This window comes from Euprymna scolopes, chromosome 43 (genome assembly GCF_053919585.1).
Source record: "Euprymna scolopes isolate OS-2025 chromosome 43, ASM5391958v1, whole genome shotgun sequence".
Lineage (NCBI taxonomy): Eukaryota > Metazoa > Mollusca > Cephalopoda > Sepiida > Sepiolidae > Euprymna > Euprymna scolopes.
In genome coordinates this window covers 23404259-23424468 of record NC_136524.1, presented here as the reverse complement: position 1 = coordinate 23424468, position 20210 = coordinate 23404259, and the positions used below count along the sequence as shown (strand labels likewise).

Genomic DNA, 20210 nt, shown 5'->3' with positions numbered 1-20210 from the left:
TTGCTACATTGACAAGTTAAAATTATATTTTGCTACATTGACGAACTAAAATTATATTTTGATATATTAAATAAATCATTAAAAAAATTATATTAATACATTAAAATTATATTTTGATATATTCAATCACTCATTAAAAAAATTATATTAATACATTAAAATTATATTTTGATACATTAAATCACTCATTAAAAAAATTATATTAATACATTAAAATTATATTTTGATATATTAAATCACTCATTAAAAAAATTATATTAATACATTAAAATCATATTTTAATACATTTTTTTATTCAATAAATGTTTTGATTTTCATATATTTTGTGTTATCGTAAACACTTGTTTATATGTAAGGTTCAGATATTGGCTGCTAGATGTCATTCCCCTTTCAAAGAGCAGGGGTCGATAACTCGTCTGTTGCTAATATGTCCCTGTCATGCAGAAGTTCCGTAAAATCTTTTCTTTCCAACTCCAAAAATTGATTTATGAGATAAGAGTGGTACCATTAAAATGAGCGACCCTTTTCTGTTCCAGATTTTATTTTTCTACATAGTCATCATTATTTTCAATGCAATTTTGCCAGGAGTTCAATAACGCATCTCTTGCCTCTGACACCCGTCATAACAGAGGTTGCTTTCTTAGTGTCACACCATCAATATCAACAACAGAGAGATGAGGTCATCAATGCATAAGTTCAGTCATCATAATGCAATTTGCAATACTCTCTGATCCCTTTCGGTGGAATAAAAATAGGAGGCAGTTTCTAATGCTTGGTTCTAGAAAATAGGCGAATGGATTGGGACAAAAATTAAAATTGTCTCCAGATGGATTTCTCCTTCACTTACTGAGGACAGAAAAAATGGGTACTTGTGCAGTGTGCACTAGTGCGAAGGTACAACTTTTTTGGTTTCAGTTGGGACATTTGGAGAGTGCACAGCAGGGATAGACAAGTGTACATTAGGGTCAGAAAACTATTTTGTGTTATAAGTATTTTATATTTATTTTATTTCAATAAATGTGTAATAAAAACTATCAACAACAAAATAAAACATTCAAAAATTTCAGAATTTTTGCTTTGTTACAAAAAAAAAAAAAATTAAAATCTCTTAATTTGTGTTTAAAAAAATGTATTTTGTGTTATAATTTTCTCAAACCTATTTTAAAAATCAAAAACCATTAATTGTGAGATCTTTGATTTGGTCAAAAATTGCATTTTATCTGTCCCTACTGTGCACTCTCCAAATATCCCAACTGAACACAAAAAAGTTGTACTTTTGCACTAGCGCACAAATGACAAAAGATGTGGAGTATCAAAGAGATACATTTTAAATTATTTTTGTCAAAAAATATAAATACAATATCAAAAGCTGAGGAGCTATAATTAGTGAATACAAACAGTAATTAAATAAAAATCAAATGAATAACAAACAATAAATAATTTAAAGATGAAAACGATAAATAAATATTAATTTTGTAAGTGTTATAAAACTGAAAAGGTAATGCCACTAAACAGGGTTTGTGGTTGAAACGAGAAAATAAGTTTGTGTAGGCATTCAAAATGTTTCTTATCTTAAACTGGAGGAATCATTTCAAGTAAAAATTTATTTTACCCATCGAAATTTGTGTAAGAATCAAGATAGATGCCAATAGCAATTTCAGAGAGCAAGTAGCAGCCTTGACCTTGCTCTGAAATGGAACACGCACATCAAATCCGTTGCCAAGGCTGCTGGAAAAATCGTTCTACTGCTCCTGTAGATATCTTACTGCTGATGCAATTCTCTACCTGTATAATAAGAGCCAAGTATGTCCAAGGATGGAGTACTTTTGTCACATCATGCTAGAAACAGCTTATCCTGCCTTGACACAGTTCAAAATAGACATTGTAGCCTAGTGGGGATGCCTTTCTCTTCCCTACAACCTCTTTCCCGCAGATATGAATGTGTCTCTACTTTATCATTATTTTCATGGCAAGTCCTTGTCTGAACTCCAATCTATGGTTCCCCCCTTGCCTGACTTTCACGAAAAACATTCATCTAGCCGAACCACTATCAATAAATTCTCCCGCTCTTTTTTTGTGCCTAAACCAGATTCCTAAACATAGATTCCATGAACAAAGTACTTTCTTAGACATGCACGCCTGTGGGACTGTTCTGTTTTTCTTGCTTTCCAACTGACTACAATATGGTCGACTTCAAGTCCAATGTGAACAAATTCTTGAGTAGTCGTCCCCTTAAGTAATCCAATTTACCAAATTTCCACTACTAACGATTACTACAGTATTTTCTTATTGACTTTTGTACACTCGTAAATCCTTATCCTCGAGTAGACTCCAGGCCTTGATAAATCTTTTCTTTCCAACTCCAAAATTGATAAGTAGTGCCGCCCCCCATCCCCTTGTAAAAAAAAAATGAAGAGACTTAAACTTGAAAAATTTCGAGGGAATATCCCCATAAAATTATTTTATTTTTATATATATATATATATATATACTGATGATATATATATATATATATATATATATATATATATATATATATATATATATATATATATATATATATATATACTGATGATTCCCGAAAGGATGAAACACTAGTGTCTGTAGGTATTTAATGATTATTATAGTAAATAATTATATCAGCCCCTTTAAGAAACTTGTTTCTTATCGTTGAACACTTTCAGTTGAAATAAAGTCGGTCAATTTAGCTTGTATATCATATAAGAATTAGATCACTCTGACAGACGTTAAAAAAACATTTAAAGATAAATGTTTAAATTTCAACAGTATTTCTCGTGATTAATGGTGGCCGAATGGATTGGGTCCTTGCTAATGAAACCAGAGATGGCTTCTGTTGCCGGGTTCAGATCTATCGATCAGTTTTAATTGTGACACACTGCACTCATAGGTGTATCAGAATTTTTGTAGGAATTTTTGACACCCTTAACACGAAACTGCGAATAAAATATCAAAAACTCGTAATTTTCCTTTTAAAAGTGGGTTGTCTATTTTCTTTATGGATTATACTTCCAAAATAAACTATTAAAGTTGTTTTAAAAGTAATAGAAATATTTTTTTTTATTTTTTTAAAAACAGTAATGAATTTTACAAACTCAATATTTTTCAATTTTTAAACTTTAAAAATCTATCAAAATTTTTCTATTGATTCTATTTTTACGATATTTTCAAGGCCAATGTGAAATTTTATGCTCTTTCCAATAAACCGAATATAATATTTTAGACAAACGTTTTTTTTTTAATTCGCGCCCCCCCCCCCCATTTTCAAGTGTCTATTAAAAAGTAAATAATTAATTTACTCACCAAAGTTTTATATATCACAAATTGAAGATAAAATATCAATAAATAATATATTCAAATTTAAAACAAAAAAAGTAGTGTGTTTTAGAAATTTACCTGTAAAGTTTGAAGTTTAAAACCTTTTTTTAACCACGTTTTTTGTTTTTTCTTTTGTTTTTTTTTTTATGAAACCTTGGTCCTTGCTCCTTTAATTGAAAAAAAAATTAGGGCTTAAATTACATTTCTTGAGTAGTTATAAGCTTGGAAAGACAGGGGGGTCGAATAATTCCCGCCTCCCATTTTGAAATGTCTATATTAAAAAGTAAATAATTAATTTACTCACCAAAGTGTTATATATCACAAATTGAAGATAAAAGATCAATAAATAATATATTCAAATTTAAAACAAAAAAAAGTAGTGTTTTTTAAAAATTTACCTGTATTTCCAAAGTTTAAAACCTTTTTAAAAAAAAAAAAACACGTTTTTTTTTTGTTTATTTTTTTAATGAAACCTTGGTCCTTGCTCCTTTAATTGAAAAAAAATTAGGGCTTGAATTACATTTTTCGAGGAGTTATAAGCTTGGAAAGACGGGGTGGAATTATTCAATATTTTTCACGAAATTTCTGACACACCTACTGCACTGATGATTCTCAAAAGGATAAAACACTAGTGTCTAGATATTTAATAATTATTATAGTAAATAATTATATATATATATATATATATATATATATATATATATATATATATATGTATAGTATATGAGTGCTCTACTTTTTTGTAATTCAGAAGACAGAATTCCGCTTAAAAATATATATATTTTTTTTATTATATAGGACAAGACTAAATTACTAGATCTTCACACTCTGCTGACTCAATTTTATTTCTCTTTCTTTCTTTCTTTCTTTGCATTATTATCATTTCTCTTTTTTCTTTCTTCTTTCTCATATTTTCTCTTGCCTTGCTTGGCATCCTTTCCCCTTTCTCTGATGATGTTAACTTTGCCATACGATTTATGGGTAGGAGAGGTAGAAGACTTTTGTTTCATTAATAAATAACTTCCTGTCTCGTTTAAAACATATCAGTCGATATTTTTAGTATAAAAAAGAAAATGATATTGTAGATTAACACCTTTCGCTACTCAAATCTCAGTGAAATTCTATTTTTTAGGCGATTACGAGAAATATTAAACAATTGTTTTAGAATTTAGCATATGGTTGAAAAGGGGTGGGAGCAATTTGAAAATCCATCTTGATTAAAATATTTTTTTTTGACATTGGCAACTCACATCACTAATATTTTTCTAGGAAAATAATTTTAAATCATATTAAAGAAAATTTTGTTCCTTGAAACATTGCAGAAAAAATGGTAATATTGGAGCCCTTCGCCCTATACTACTCTGACCCACCTTGGTATAATCAAGTTGTTTTTTCGTTTGTATTTACATGGTCCAAATCTGTGGAGGGGAGTTCTTATTAATTTATTTTTAAAAGTGAAACCTTTGCTATCATAATTTTGGTTTTAATTTGATGTCTATAGTCATTATAACAAAATAAGAAAATGTATATGATTTCATATGAAAGCTTGTTTTGAATATTATATATATATATATATATATATATATATATATATATATATATATATATATATATATATATATATATATATATATAATGTGTGTGTACACAATAGATATATATCTTTTTCTTTTTTTTTATTTTTACAGATTTCAATTGGAATCTTGGTGATAACACTCCAGATACGTATTCAAAAAAAAAAAAAAAAAAATGGAATACCCTTTTAATCTACAAAAAAAAAAAATCTATTTTGGAGTACCACTTTTCATGAGGAGTTCTGAAAATTGGGAAAGTGCATACAAGGAAGTTTCACAAAATCTTAATTTCATACCATGAAATGTGATTTTGTTAGATTTCCCTTTTTTTTAAATTTGCACACCCATTTTCGAACACATTGCGGAATTGGATACGCTGGAACATTACCGTTCCTGGCGTACATATCCTTTGAAGGAACATTTGAAACTAATGTTTCATTTGTAAATATTTTTTTTTTTCTGTCTGAGTGTGTGTGTGATTAATAATAAACTCCCCCTTTTATTTTCAGCATTTTCTTTTCAGGTTTTTTTTTTTTTTTTTTAACTAATTTGAATGTCGAATAATTTTATTATTGCTGTGTCTTTACAGATTTTATTTTTCACGTTATGATTCAAAATTTTATTGTTGGTGATCGTTGGCGATCGGGCAGTATTAAAAATTAAAAAAAAAAATATGGCAGATGAATATTGTGGCTTGAAGAACATCTTCCTGATCATGCAGGGAGTATCACATTTTTCATAATTTTCTTTTTGATTTCCTTCTAAACATGATTAAAGCTATCATGTAAAATTCTACTCCATTTTTAATTTTAAATAAATTTATTTAAAAACGTTTATTTTTTTAACTATATAATTTTTTAATATAAATTAAAAATTTTCTGGCAATTCAGTTTTTGAGGACAATTTTTTTGGTTTTTATTTTGTTCTTGAAATGTAAACGGCCTATAAAAATTATTGTTACCCTTTGTTTAAGTATATTTACTCGCCTGATATTGACAAATGGAATTTGTCAGGAATTAAAACAAAAAATTGTCCCCAAAAACTAAAATATGCAAGTGCTAATTTTCTTTTATAGTTAATTATAATTTAATTCTATAGTTAATTATAATTTAATTTTATAGCTAATTATAAATTACTTAATAAGTAATTAGCATTTAAAGCTAAATTTTTTTAATTAAAAAAAATATTTTATGAACAGTTTTTCTGAAGTCCTCTCAATGTATTTTCAGAAATCTCCGTATGCTGAGTGTTTGGAGAAATCCCTTCAACGTTGTACGGAAATAAGGTGGAAGAAGAGGCTGGCAGTTCGTGGTAATATATAAAGATAGATAATTAGTATGTATCATGCAAATAATAAGTTTAAATTAGGGAAGAATCACAGGTTTTATAGACTAGATTTGTTTGACCAATTTCTGGTTAAGTCTGTAGATATACACCATTGTATTAAAATGTGATTCTTATTTATATAATAATAATAATAATAATAGCTGAAGGCAATTTCATGCTGATACCTACATTCTCACTCTTCATCCGTTTTTGAAAATATAATCACTTGAATGCTGAAGATGTAAAAAAAAAAAAACAAGTAATTTAAAAATTATTAATTAAATTGAAATACACATTTTGGGCCTTTGCTAGGATCAATCAGTAATGTTCATTCTATCCAAAGATGGTACATTCATACCAGATGTTCATGGAATGGAAATAAGTCGCAAGCTCCTACAGAGATTTTCAAGATAGACGTACCCACCTAACTAAATATATTCTAAAATTATATTAACCAAAGTACTTAGATAAGTATGTTTCTTTCTGAACAAAGTTGGTACATTCATACCGTTGGGTCTACAACATGCTGAATATTTTTAAGCACAACAGAAATATACAACAGAAGAAGGACACAACTGTGAAATTTCCACAAGTCCCACTAATTCATTCAATTTTTACTTGAAGGTCAAGAAATGTTATTTAATGTGTGTTTTTAAACATCTTGCTAATAGTTTGCAATTAGGCTTCAGTCTTATAGTTTGTTTAAATATTTATCTTGTAAGACTCGGAAAATAAAGCAAAGTGTGGTATCTACATTCAATCTTTTCTATCCTCAGCCAGTTAAAGAGAGATCCTTGGGGCAATTTTTATTTTTTGTCCTAATCCAGAATGCTCCTTTTTGGGGAGCTGGATTTTCCCTACATTAAAAACTGAAACTCTGCCCTTATGGGTAAGACAAGTAAATAGGGGCTCATCAAGTGTATTGTAAGAAAAGTATTTAAATTAAAAGTAAGCTCAACTCTACAGCAAGATTAGATTTTACACACATTTGAATTTATCCTGCCAATTAGCAATTGAACGAAAAATGACCTCGGAGAATGTTTCAACAAAAAGGCAATTCATTTGAATTTTCAAAATGTCTTTAACTAAAAAAAAATTATTTAAAACATTTTTTTTTTCTTTTTAATCCTATTAAAATCAGAAGGTGTAAAAATAACACTCGATTTTGGCCACCTCAACAGGCTATGGCTGCCTGAAAAAAGAAAGACTCTTCTATTCAAAATTTACCAGTTTTTGAATGCAACATTTTTCAGAGTTCTACAGCCTGCTAGTATGGCCTAGAGTCGAGGTCAGTTTTGGTTGTTCTGATTTTGATAGGGTTGATTGATTTTGAATTTAATTTTCAAAATATGTCCGTATTACTGGGCAACTTCTACATTTATTCATCATTTCTTTCTTTTTAATCTATATTTTTCAATCATTCCTTTTTGTTCATGGGATCACTCTTTTAATGTGATCATTTTTCAAACTTTTATCATTGGGTGGTTGCCAATTATCATTCATAAAGTCTATTCTTTTTTTTTTCTATACAAAAGCAAAAAATATTGACCAATTGTTGGTCGTTTTTCAATGATTTCATTCTGAATCACTAATGCAAACTCCAGTTCATCAGATTCCCTCTCCATCTTCAAACTCATTTATAAACTTAATTCCTTCAAAACATCTCTCATCTTCCTTGCATGATTCTTTCCAATCATTTGTATCTAATTCTGTCATCTTTAATGACAACAATCATTATTTTCATATCCAAATCTTTTTCTAATACCAGTTGAATTACATAAACTTCACATCTTAAAAGTTATTTCTCAATCAACCACTCCTATGAATTCTTATCAGATTTAGTCACTTTTTCTCCTGGAAACATTTTGATTGCACATTTTGTGTAATGTTTTCCATTTTTAATTTTTCTTTCATATTTTTCGTCATCTTTTGTTGACTATCAACTTCTACCTCACCAACCCCCAGTGATGAATTTTCTTATTTAAACTTTTCTGATCTGCAATCAGGTTCCTTTCTTATCATTGAGACTTATTACATTAATTATTCATCATATATTTTTCAAAAAAAAAAAAACATTTCTTCTCTGTCTTTTATGACACTCTTTGCTTCTTTCTCTCTCCATCAACTAGTTGTTTTTTGGCTATTTCTTGTGACAAAAAACTGCTTTTTTTTTTTTTCTTCCCTCTTCTTTACGATCAGCCTCTCCCCCATCAGCTCCTAATCTGCTATTCTGGCAAATGCTATCCCATTTCTCTCTCGCTCTTTCTATAATGGTAAAAAAAAATGGTTTGTCTTCTCATGAGAGTTGGTTTCTTCTCTTTGACAATTTGGCAGCTTATCTTTTTCTCCTTCTCTCTTTCTGTTTTCTCAATGGCAAAAAACTGATTTGTCCTCTTGAGAGTTTGTTTCTATTTTATAATTTCACGGTTTCTTTATTCTCTCTATCTGTCACTTATGGCAAAATATTCATTTTGTCATCCTCTCCTGAGAGTTAGCTCTCTCTCTCTCTCTCTCTCTCTCTCTCTCTCTCTCTCTCTCTCTCTCTCTCTCTCTCTCTTTTATTCTATTGTTTAATCTTTATCATTTTCTCTTTCTTTCTTTCTCGCTCTATCTGTTTTCTTAATGTCATAAAATTGGTTTGTCCTTGAGTTTTTTTTCTGTTTTGCTGACCATTTATTTGGCAGCCTCTCTCTCTCTCTCTCTCTCTCTCTCTCTCTCTCTCTCTCTCTCTCTCTCTCTCTCTCTCTCTCCCTCTCTCTCTCTGTGTAAATTCTATATGCTTCATATTTTTTTCTCCCTGACGAAAGATTGGTTTGTCTTTGAGAGTTGATTCTTACTCTTTGACATTTGGACAACACTCTCTCTCTCTCTCTCTCTCTCTCTCTCTCTCTCTCTCTCTCTCTCTCTCTCTCTCTGGCACAGTAAACTGCCTAATGATGTGGTATCAAAAAATAACAAGCAATTGCCTTTCATGCTGTTTACCACATGTGACATGTTTGTTTTCCTGACCTTTCCAAAAAGCAGCTTAAAAAAAATACCAGTCGCAGCAATTGTCTCCCCTGTACATGCAATTCTTGAGACAACTAATCATTGCTATTTGTTACAACAGAACTACCTAATTTGTACAAATTTAGAATGCTAACAATTTTAACGGATATGATAGATATGACAGAATTTAAACATCAACATGCCAACTCATCAGTTTATGTTGATATCATAACTGCTCCTTTTGCAATGATATTGCTTGTAATTTGAAAAAAAAGAAAAAAGAAAAATTTATTTCTAGAGGAAAATCACCTCCCTTTAAAATAAAAACGAATTGGATACATTTAAACTCCACATTCTTCACTTTCAGTTTGGACAGCATCAAAGAGATTTTTTTTTTTAATTATTATTGAAGTTATAACTCATTAAAACCATTATCAAGGATAATGGTTAATTGGAATTTAACTTAAGAATGCTCAATCAAATTTTGAATGAATGGCAAACATGATCATGTAATATCAATTTCTTGAAACAGTTGCTACTTTTCACTGATAGCAGTGTTAGAGCTGAGGGGCGGGGGTGCATCTTCCAACATCTGACTCTCCTTCTTCCAAATGATTTGACCAGTTTTAAGGAAATACCAATTTCTTTTCTTCAAGATACAAACTGCAGTCCTTGTTTTTGTTTATGATCATGATCACAATTCAGGAAGAAACAAAAAAAACTCTACAAAATATCTCATCACCAAGTTCAACATTCTTCAAGGATTCAACAAATTCTCTTCAACAACACAAAAGAAACACAGCTTGATAATTCATTTTTATTCATTTTTTTTTCAGCTTGTGAACTGTTGTATTGCCTTTTATTATACTTTATTTTATTTTATTTTTTTTCTGTTCCAAATCTTATCCATGCATTATTGAATTTTTTATGTTAATATTTTAATATGTCAACAATATTGTGAAAAAAAAAAGTTTGTATGTACATACAAATTTTTTAACTTTTATGTTCAGTGTATATAAACTTCGATGTCATAAATTTGCACTGCTGAACATTTATTTTTAAAGCGCTTTAAAAATAATTTTTTTTTTTATAATAATTTTTTTTTGTATGATTTGTTTTACATTTTATAAATTTATAAATATGACAATTTTCTGGCCAGAAAATTCTTTTTTTTTTTTTTCTTTTCTTTTTTTAACATGTTTTTTAATACAAAAAACTTTTACAAAAAAAAAACAAAACAAAATTGTTTGTATATTTTTTCGTCCATTCATTCAAAAACTATTTATTTAAAACTGGTATGTACTTTAAAGCTGAGTTCTGTAAACCATTTGCCTTTTATGGCATTCCACTTCTACAATTATTTCTTTATTGAAATGTTTGGTCTTTAATCTAGTCTGTAAAACATTTCCAACTTTTTCTTTGTATTTTATGTGGGTTTCAAATGAACCGGTTCTTTTAACTTTACACAGGATTTTTTTTTTTAAGTTGAAGTTGATGTAAATGCTGATTTAAAAAAAAAAATTTTTTTCCATTTTTGTATGCATATTTTTCTCTTCATTTTTTTTTTCTCTGTTTTAGATACTGGGAAATATGCTATTTAAAAAAAAATATGTCAACTTTTTAAAATTGCTTTCCAGATTATTAGATCAATGCCTTTATTTTTTACAGAACCATTGAATTTATTGCAGCTTTTTCTTTTTTTTTTTTTTTTTTTTTTTTTTTTTGAGAAGACAACAGATTTTAAAATATTTAAATATTTTAAAACAAATACTTTTTTTTAATATATTAGAAACAAAATAAAAACTTATTCATCTATCATCTACCATTCCTGATACATGTTCATCTTCACTATTCTTTCACACTTTTGCTAGAAGTATCAGGTTTTTTCTTAGATAAAATATTTGTCCATATTTGTAGAAATGATTAATATATATTTCTTTTATCCAGCATAGATCTCTATGCAAAAAAATATTTTCTTTTAATTCTCTAAGTCTTTTTGACATTCTTCAAACATTTTTCATACTTCTACTGCTTTAGTTGACTTATTGGAAACTTCATCATTGGAAATAGGGAACTTAGCAATTGAAAAAAAGATTACATTTCACATTTTTAAAATTTATTTGAAAAAAAAAATCAGTATTTACAAGAACCTCAATTAAACTGTGTATTTATCATCAGAACAGTTCATTAACCTTTCACAATCATATTTCATTATTTTGTTTTGTTTCACTTTGAACCATTCTCAAGCATTTCTTGGTATGCTTTTGTCTATTATTCAGTTCTTGGTATGGTTCCAATTCACTTTGAACTGACTTGATGGTATAAACTGTTCTTAGTATGCTGCAATTCACTAAGAACTTTCTTTGCATAAACAGTTCTCTGTATGTATCAATTCACTAAGAACTGTCCTTTTGGTATGGCTTGTTCTTAGTATGTATTTATTCACTAAGAACTATTTCTTAAAACAGTTCTTGATATGTTTCAATTCATTAAGAACTGTCTTTGTCTTAACTTTTTCTTGCTATTTCAACAGGAATATGAGGTGTGATTTTTTTTTTTTTCACTTTTCACACTTCAGTATTTTTTAAAATTTTATTTCTTTAAAAACCTTTTTTGTTTGTTTCTTTTTTTTTTTTAGTTCCTAGTTTTGAATCTGTTTAAAACAATTCTCTTTGTTTTTCTTTTCTTTTCTTTGAATCTTTATTTCCTACTTTTCCCATTATTTGGAAATTTCAAATTCAAGTTTCTCCTTGTTTGGAAATTTCCTTGTTTCAGGTCACTATTCATAACCACTCTTAAGAGAAGGCACGATTTTTTTTTTTACTGTTGTCCGTGGTTTCATTTTCATTCCACTTTGGACAAATACTTTATGCCTTGCTGCTTTTATTAAGAAAAAAGAGAAAAAAAAAAATTTTTTTTAATCTTTCTACTAACACTCCTCCCCACTCCCTGTGCCTCTACCTCCTTCTCCTCCCCCCTTTCCCTATTAAAACATTTTTGTTCTTTTTTTTTAATAACCATTAATACAAGTTTTGACTTAATTCCACTCAATTCATTTTATAATGATACATTCCTGGTGTGGTATTCGCTCAAAAGTGGAAGTTTCTAGGAAATATCAAATTCACATACAGTCCACACCCACATTTATGTCCTAATCAACACTTAATATTCCAAAATGGTCACTCATTTTAGTACTGACCAGGTTCAAGAACACTTAACCTCTGTGATCTAATAAGAAATGGCGTGTCAACATAATTATGCATAGTATCAAATATTTTACTTCTGAGCCGACACAATGCATTTTGTATTTCACTTCAGACAAACATCAGGAAACGCACTTATAATTTTTGATTTTTATTTAAAAAAAATCTTTTTCAAATTCTTATCAAATATTTATTTCTATAAAATTATTTCCATTTTTAAAATCTATTTGTTTCGGCAAAAATATTTATATTTACTAATTTATGTTTCTGATATTTAAAAAATAATTTATGATATAAAAAAAAAACTTGCTATTATTTGGTCTAATGAACTCTCATGAAATCATCATAATGATTGATTAATCTCTAAAGAAATCAATATTTAAAAAAAAAAAAAATATATATATATATATATTAATAATGTTTAATATAATAAAATATTTTGAAAAGAAATAAATTACATTTTCAATTATTTATCTTAAAAAAATATTGTGCAAAAGTTAATTATTTTAGTACACCTGCAGGTAATAAATAAAAAAAAAACTGTAAAATAAAAAAAAATTAATAAAAAATAGTTTTGGAAATATTATTTGTTTGTTTTTGTTTCCATAAAAGACCAAATTTTGTTGATTTTATTTTCTTGTAAAAAAATACTTTTCTGTAATATTCTTTTCGCTTTTGATGCATTAAAATTGATATTTTTGTTATTTGTTGTTTTAATAAATACCAAAAAAAAATGTTTTTAATTTTATTTTAGAAACGTTTATCTTCTGAAGGTAAGTAAAGAAAAAAAAAAAAAATGTTGAGAATCCACAGAACTTTAGTGCTGAAATAAAGTTAGTCAGAAATTTGGGTAAGTGGTTAGTCAAGTTTGTAAGTCAAAAATAAGAAAAACTCACTGAAAGGTGACAAACAATATTAAAATATAGGTAAGTAATAACAATATGTACAAAACTAAAATAACTCTTGCTGAAGAATTTTATTTCTACTAAGTCTTCATTGAGGAACTTTAGAATTTTCGTTTTGTTTTTGTTCTTTAGAGGAGACTTATTTTAAATCGGAGTCACCACTTATCAAGGCCCGGGGGCCACTTGAGGATAAGGTTTAAATCATTAATAGTGGAAATTTGGTAAATTGAATTAGTTAAGGGGATGGCTCATCAAGACTTAATTAGTTTTTTTTTTTAATCCTGTTTTTGATTCACCATTTCTGTTTCTCTCTCTCTCAATAAAAGCCTCTAAAGAATTAGTTCTTTTATTGAAAATTTCACCAGGCAACTAATCTTATTAACTAATAAATTGAAGATCATTTTGTAATTTCTACACTTTTATAATTGGTGAGACAATGAAAGCCTTTGTTTTATATATGTAGAAGGGGCCTCAGTATATGTGGAAAGATATGTTTGATAATCTTTTAAACTAAACTTTATTGTGTTACTTGCTTTAATCTCTATTGTGTGGTTGTTGTGAGCTTTTATTTTAAATCAGAAATATGATTTAGCCATCTGTTGGATAATATACCAACAATTATTCTCACTTTTTTAATTCCAAATTGTTTTGATAACTAAACTTTTAGCAAACCATATGAGCAATAATATTTTTATTTTATTTTTTTTTAATAAGAATGTGGAAAACAATATTTGTCAAATGTGTTAATCCCTCTTTTGGCATGTTATTCCCTGATTAATTTAGCTTAGTTAACCGACGAATCTCACTAGTCAATATTTAATATCAATCATCCATTATGCTACTAAGTTTTTAGTACATAGACAAATCCCTTATTGTTACATTTCTCCATCTAAAAAACCCTCATTTTCTTTTTTCAATATATTACTTTCATAATTATAAATTATTTAAACAACTAATAGTGCACCAGCAAAATACCTCATTATCTCACATTTTTGAAAAAAATTAATATTTAGTTTTACGAAGGGCTTTTTAATCTTTTTGCCAACTTAAATCAGAAATATAATAAACATTTTGTGACTCAACTCCTGTTATATATGATCCTAAAGAGTAGCTCCTTACAACCAAGTGGCAATACTTCTTAATGTATACCTGAGTTTTTCAAGCCCATTTCACACAAAAGGGCATTTTTGGAGTCCTCGAATACATTTAGTTTGTTTCTTTTATCTACTAATGTTGAATGCCAGGTGTACCAGAATGTCAATTTTCATAAATAAAATTTACTTGACACAGACATGCATTTGGCTGGAAGAAAAACTCATTAGAAAATAAAATATTTATGTAATTTGATGCAAACAATGTGTGTAAATGTTATCTACACACACAAATACACTCATCGGTAAATAAATACTACATTGAAAATAAAGATGGCATTTACGAGTCAATGAGTGGCTGTCCAATAAAACCTTATATAAACTAGCCAAAATCAATTTCAACTAGCTATCAACTTGTCTTCTCTCCACTGCCAGCATTAACATAATTTGTATACATTAGTATTTATATTTATGCTTTTAACAGAAATACAACAGTGACTGGATCAACAATTGAACAAAATTTCTAATTCATTAAGTGCCAACTTTTTCAACTTGGTGGATCATTATTCAAACGAAAAAATATATTTATCTAATAATTAACAGAATGCTGATAACAGCACGTGTTTTGTGGTACTTTTATTTGCCTATATGAAAATTAAAATATATATATATATATATATTTCTCTAAGTCTGTTTGTCCATTCAACTTATTCCCAGAAACCAACTGGGCCAATCTGTGCGATTTTGTATGGACCTTTGTTATGATAAGGTGCAGCAAGCTAAGTATTGTGATATCCGTTCAATGCACAGTTAGGGATTAGTGTTTAATGTAAAAATGAGCACAAATGTAACCATATTCAACCATTAATTTATCATAAAGCATTCATTCTAAGCCAATGGATCATAAAGTTTGTTTTTAACAGGCAAAAGTCTAGACAATATATAAATAAATCTATTAAATGATTTTTATTCTACAAGATGCCTAAAATAAAGATCTTAAGAAGAAATGGAAAATCAGGGAATAATTGATGTTTAATAATGCAAATCTGAAATATTTGAATTATCATTTAAGAGCTTGTACTTCAATTATTCCTTAAAACCAATTCCTAATACTGTTAAAATTGCACAAGAATTAAAGGTTTCTAGATTTTTATAAAGGGCTTCCACCCCATGCATATTTTGCATGAAACTAAATATAGCCAACATTGTCACCTAGTATTCCAAAAACTCATACTAATTAGTTTACGTGTGAATCCTAATTATTTAAACAAAACACAACTGAGTTTTACCAGCTTGGTATTGATTTTACTTGAAACTAAAATTTTAAATCATAAACATTTTAAATGCTGAGGCAAAAATTCACATTTATTTACATAAAAATAGCTAACATTTTGATACAAATATGTTTAGCTTTTAAATAAGACCTTAAAGAAATAAGAGAAATTCATTTTGCCTGTGATGCAGAAAAAAATTTGTTATTAAGTAGTGATGCCAACTTTTTTTATTGTTTTTAAAATAGCCATTTATATGCAGTGATAGGAAAGAGCTATTGCTTCTCTATGAACTTTTATGTCTTACGGGTATGTCTTTCTACTTAGCTTACATATATTAGAATTATCTCTTTATCATTAATATCAATGCAACTATTTATATAGGAAAAATAGGACAATAAGATAGCAAATAAATAAAAATATTAATTTATTATAGATTGTTTAGAAAGTAATTATACAAATCAGGCATTGAAAGAACTCTTGATTGTTAATCTGTACTATATATACTGTATTTCAAAATTATTATTTTGTTATTTAAATAATAGTGTCTCAATTTGATGGTAGTGGACAAATGTTAAATGAAAAAATAACCAATTACTGCAATGATCATTGCTGATAATTCTAATGTTGCTATGATTAACATTCTGACTTTGCTCATTTTAAAATGAATTGTTCCAACCTCAAATTATTCTCTTCAATCATCTTAAACTACAATTTTAAATAAATACATTTAAAAAAAAAAGTTACATTCGTTTTATCCATTTAAAGAATATGTACTTGGCAACTATTTTTTATAAGATAATTTATTGTTTGCCAAACTTTCACAAAAAAAAACCCTCGACTAGCTACAACCACTATCAACAATTTTCCTCACTCTATACCTAAATCTAAACACAGAACTACCCGTAGGTAGAACACTGTTTCATTGACCTGCTTCCCGACCAATTACACTATGGTAGCCTTCAAGTCCAATATAAACAACTTCTTAAATAATCCAAATTCTACTCACTCTACACCATTAATGATTACTAAACACTACCACCTTATATTCATTAACCTTTGTCCTCAAGTGGCTTTCAGGTAAAAAGTGGTGACTATCTTGTAAAAGAAATTGCTACAATTTTTATTTATTTCAAGAATATTTAGAGTCCAAGTTTTTATAATCCTAACATTTATTTCTAAAAGAATATTATTGCTAAACAGGCTTACGTAGAAAATGTCATAGAATTTTCACAGGATCTCATTAGAATAATAACATCATGACTAAACCATCTGTTATATTTTATTTTTTCTCAACAGATTCTTGAAGACCGGGGAGGGGGGATATACCTTAACCACAATGAAGGAAAAATAATCCTGCAACACTAGTTTGAAATACAGGTTTTTATCTAGGAGATATAAGTAAAAGCTCAATCCTTGCTAATTGTCTTCAAAAACTATTATCGATAATTATTTTTCGATCTTGTGGTTTTTTTTGGGGTTTTTTTTTGTCATTTTTGGATATTACTGTATCATGACAATGTAGTAGATATGATTGGTTTTCTTGAAATGCAGCATTTTTATTTTTATTAATGAAGACAGTTTTCAAAGACAATTAGTGAAAATTAAACTTTTAGTTATCTCCAAAGACAAGCCACCTAAGGGGGAAAAAGGTACAACTTTACTATAGTGTTTTCGAAAAAATGCATTTCAAATAAAAACATTATTATGTATTTGCATGTCATGCCGAAATTAGTATAAATTCCAAAAATGATGAAAAATGTTTTAGTAGAAAAATTATAAGTAAAAAAATTTTCAAAGTTGCTGTTTTTCACTAAATAATTCCTTTAGATGATTGAAATCAGGGGAGATAACTGATTTCAAGTCGGCCATCTTGCTTATTCTCGATTAATCTACATATTTTTTCCCCGAAAATTAGCTCTAGCATGTTTTCTACTGGACGATGTTTCATAAATTTTAGAATTTACACTACTTTCAACATGACAAGTAAGTATATAATATCGTTTTTCCCTGAAATTTCTTTGTTCGAAAATGCACAATTGGATGGGATGATACACAGTTAAGTTGCACCCAAAAAATTACAAATCTTTACAGTAAAGGGGTGTGAATTTGCAATTAAGTATTTTTGTTTATAGGTATAAGTGCATTATGTTCATTGGAGCATGTTCCATGCAAGTACTTATCATACAAGCATATGGACATGTCGATGCAACTGGAATTGGAGCTTGGCACACAATTCTATAACTATTTGATTAAGGGAAGAATGCTATAGCTTTCATAGCTACTAAGTAAAGTAAGATTAGTGTTCAAAACCAGAAGATTTATTTGGAATATACATGCCAAAAACGGCAAATAAAATTCTGCCAGTTTGAAACAAGTTTGATTCAATTGTTATAAAACTACAACTAATTTAAGTGAAATAGTGTTATTTCAGTGACAGTCATCTTAAAGCTCAAAAGTTCAAGGTAGATAATAGATTTTGGAGAGTGTCATGTTGGTTTATAATCTTCTCTTAGACTAAATATTTTTACCATAATGCCACATTTACTCTTTGGACTTAAGAACGTTTCTAATGTTTGACGAATTTTACCTAGAATATGTAAAGATGTATGAATAAAGAGAAGTAGGATGACTAAAAACATTGTCGAAATCGCATATTTATCCTTCCAAACAAACTTCGGTTTTTGAAAGTTCTCAAAAGTAAACTGTTAGTTAATTTGAAGAACCCACTAAAAATGTAGGTCAAAAACATACGAATATCCGTAAACTGATTTTTTTTTTTAAATAAATGTTTTATCTATATATTAAAAAAAATTTAAATAGGTTTATTTACAGAAATATTTTCACAGAAAAAAAAATAAGAGTAAATATATTTTTTAAATATAATAAAGTAAACTAAATTGAATGTATTTCTACATAAATGGAACAGAAAATAAATGTAACTTTATGTAACATAGTTATAAAAAAATATGAATTTTTCATATATAATAAAATAAAATATGAGAAAATGAATGAATTTTAACATAGTTTCAAATACATCGTAATAGATTTAGTAAAGGACACAAAATATCAGGTTGACAAGAAAGTTATTGCGGTTTTTAACTTTTAAATTCATATGAACATATCTCGGCTCAAACAAAAATTTATTAATCGAAATAAGCACTACCAAAATCAAGCCATTTTTTCCAATGCAATACAAGTGTATTTATGCCAGTAACTTAAAAATCTTGCATTCTGGTGGCAATAAACTAACTGAAGACATTTTTGATATTGCTTAGGTTTTTGGAGCATTTCTCATGCAGAAAGTTGAGATGCTTAAAAAAGTAGTTGGTAAGTGAGAGGCCTGGAGTATGGCAGATGAGACAGAGTATTCGTCCAACTTCTGCAGGGTTGGTTTAGCAATGTGCAGTCAGGCATTGTTGTGAAGGATAATTGTGCCTTTTCTGTTGAGTAATGATGGGTGTTGAAGCTTCTGATACATTTCATCCATTTGTTAAAACTACTTTTCTGCCATAATGGTTTCACCTGCATTCAAAAAAACTAATTTATGGGGCCGGTCGCAGACTACCAAACGGTCAGCATGCGTTTCTTTTGGTGCAAATCTGGCTTCGGGAAATATTGTGGAGCTTTGTTAGCATCTAAGCTGAGTGTTGTGGATTATTGTAAAGAACCTATTTTTCATCACAAGTCACAACCCGGTCAAGATATGGGTTGTTCATGTTATGCAAAAGAAGGGAAAATGACATTTCTTTTGGTTATCATTCAATTCATGAGGCACCCATTCATCAAGTTTTTTTGCCTTTCCAATCTCTCTCAAGTTGTTGAAAATCGTTGTGTACCTTATGTCTAATTCAGAAACAAGCTCTCAAACAGTTGTGCATGGATTGGCTTTGACTAATGCTCCTAATTGATAATTGTCAATATTTGATGGCTGATCACTACACTCATTAACTTAAAGACTTGTTGCCATCACGAAATTTCTTAACCCACCATTGTGCTGTGCATTCAGTAATGGTTCCTAGTTCAAACGCTTCATTGATATTACAAACTGTTTTAGCAGTTTTTTAGCCTAGCTTGGATTAAAATAAGAAAATTGTGTGAATTTGCTATTTTTCCTTCTTGTATTCAACATTCTGAAAAGAAAACATAATTGTTTTAAAACGATTGTAATTTAAACGATTAGAAAAAACGAAAGACGCTCTTTAAAATGATATTTAAAGTAAAGGTATTATAACAATAACTTATTTGAAAATACGTCATCTGAAATAAAAATTAAAAATTCTGCAAGAAGTTTCTTCTCAACCTAATATTAGTAGTGTTTTCAGATTGAGTAAAGAAATCTAATTCAATAGGTTCATCAAATTAATTTATACTGCTTACTTCTTACGGCTTTCAAAACTGGAACTCAACTGAATAAGTTAATATGTGATTTCACCAAAACCACTCAAAACAAGAAAATAAAAACAGCTAAATTAAAATGAAATAAAAAGTAGGTATGGCAACAATACTCCATACA

The 20210-nt window shown here is 28.4% G+C and overlaps 1 long non-coding RNA gene across 1 annotated transcript in view; it reads left to right on the top strand.

The window, feature by feature from the left end:
* The window catches only part of LOC145268238 (uncharacterized), a 14776-nt gene extending 9326 nt beyond the window's left edge, over window positions 1–5450 (top strand). The window contains exon 2 of the long non-coding RNA XR_013864862.1: window positions 5025–5450. This is a non-coding gene — a long non-coding RNA (uncharacterized LOC145268238). The remainder of the gene's footprint in view (window positions 1–5024) is intronic.
* Window positions 5451–20210: the final 14760 nt, after the last annotated feature.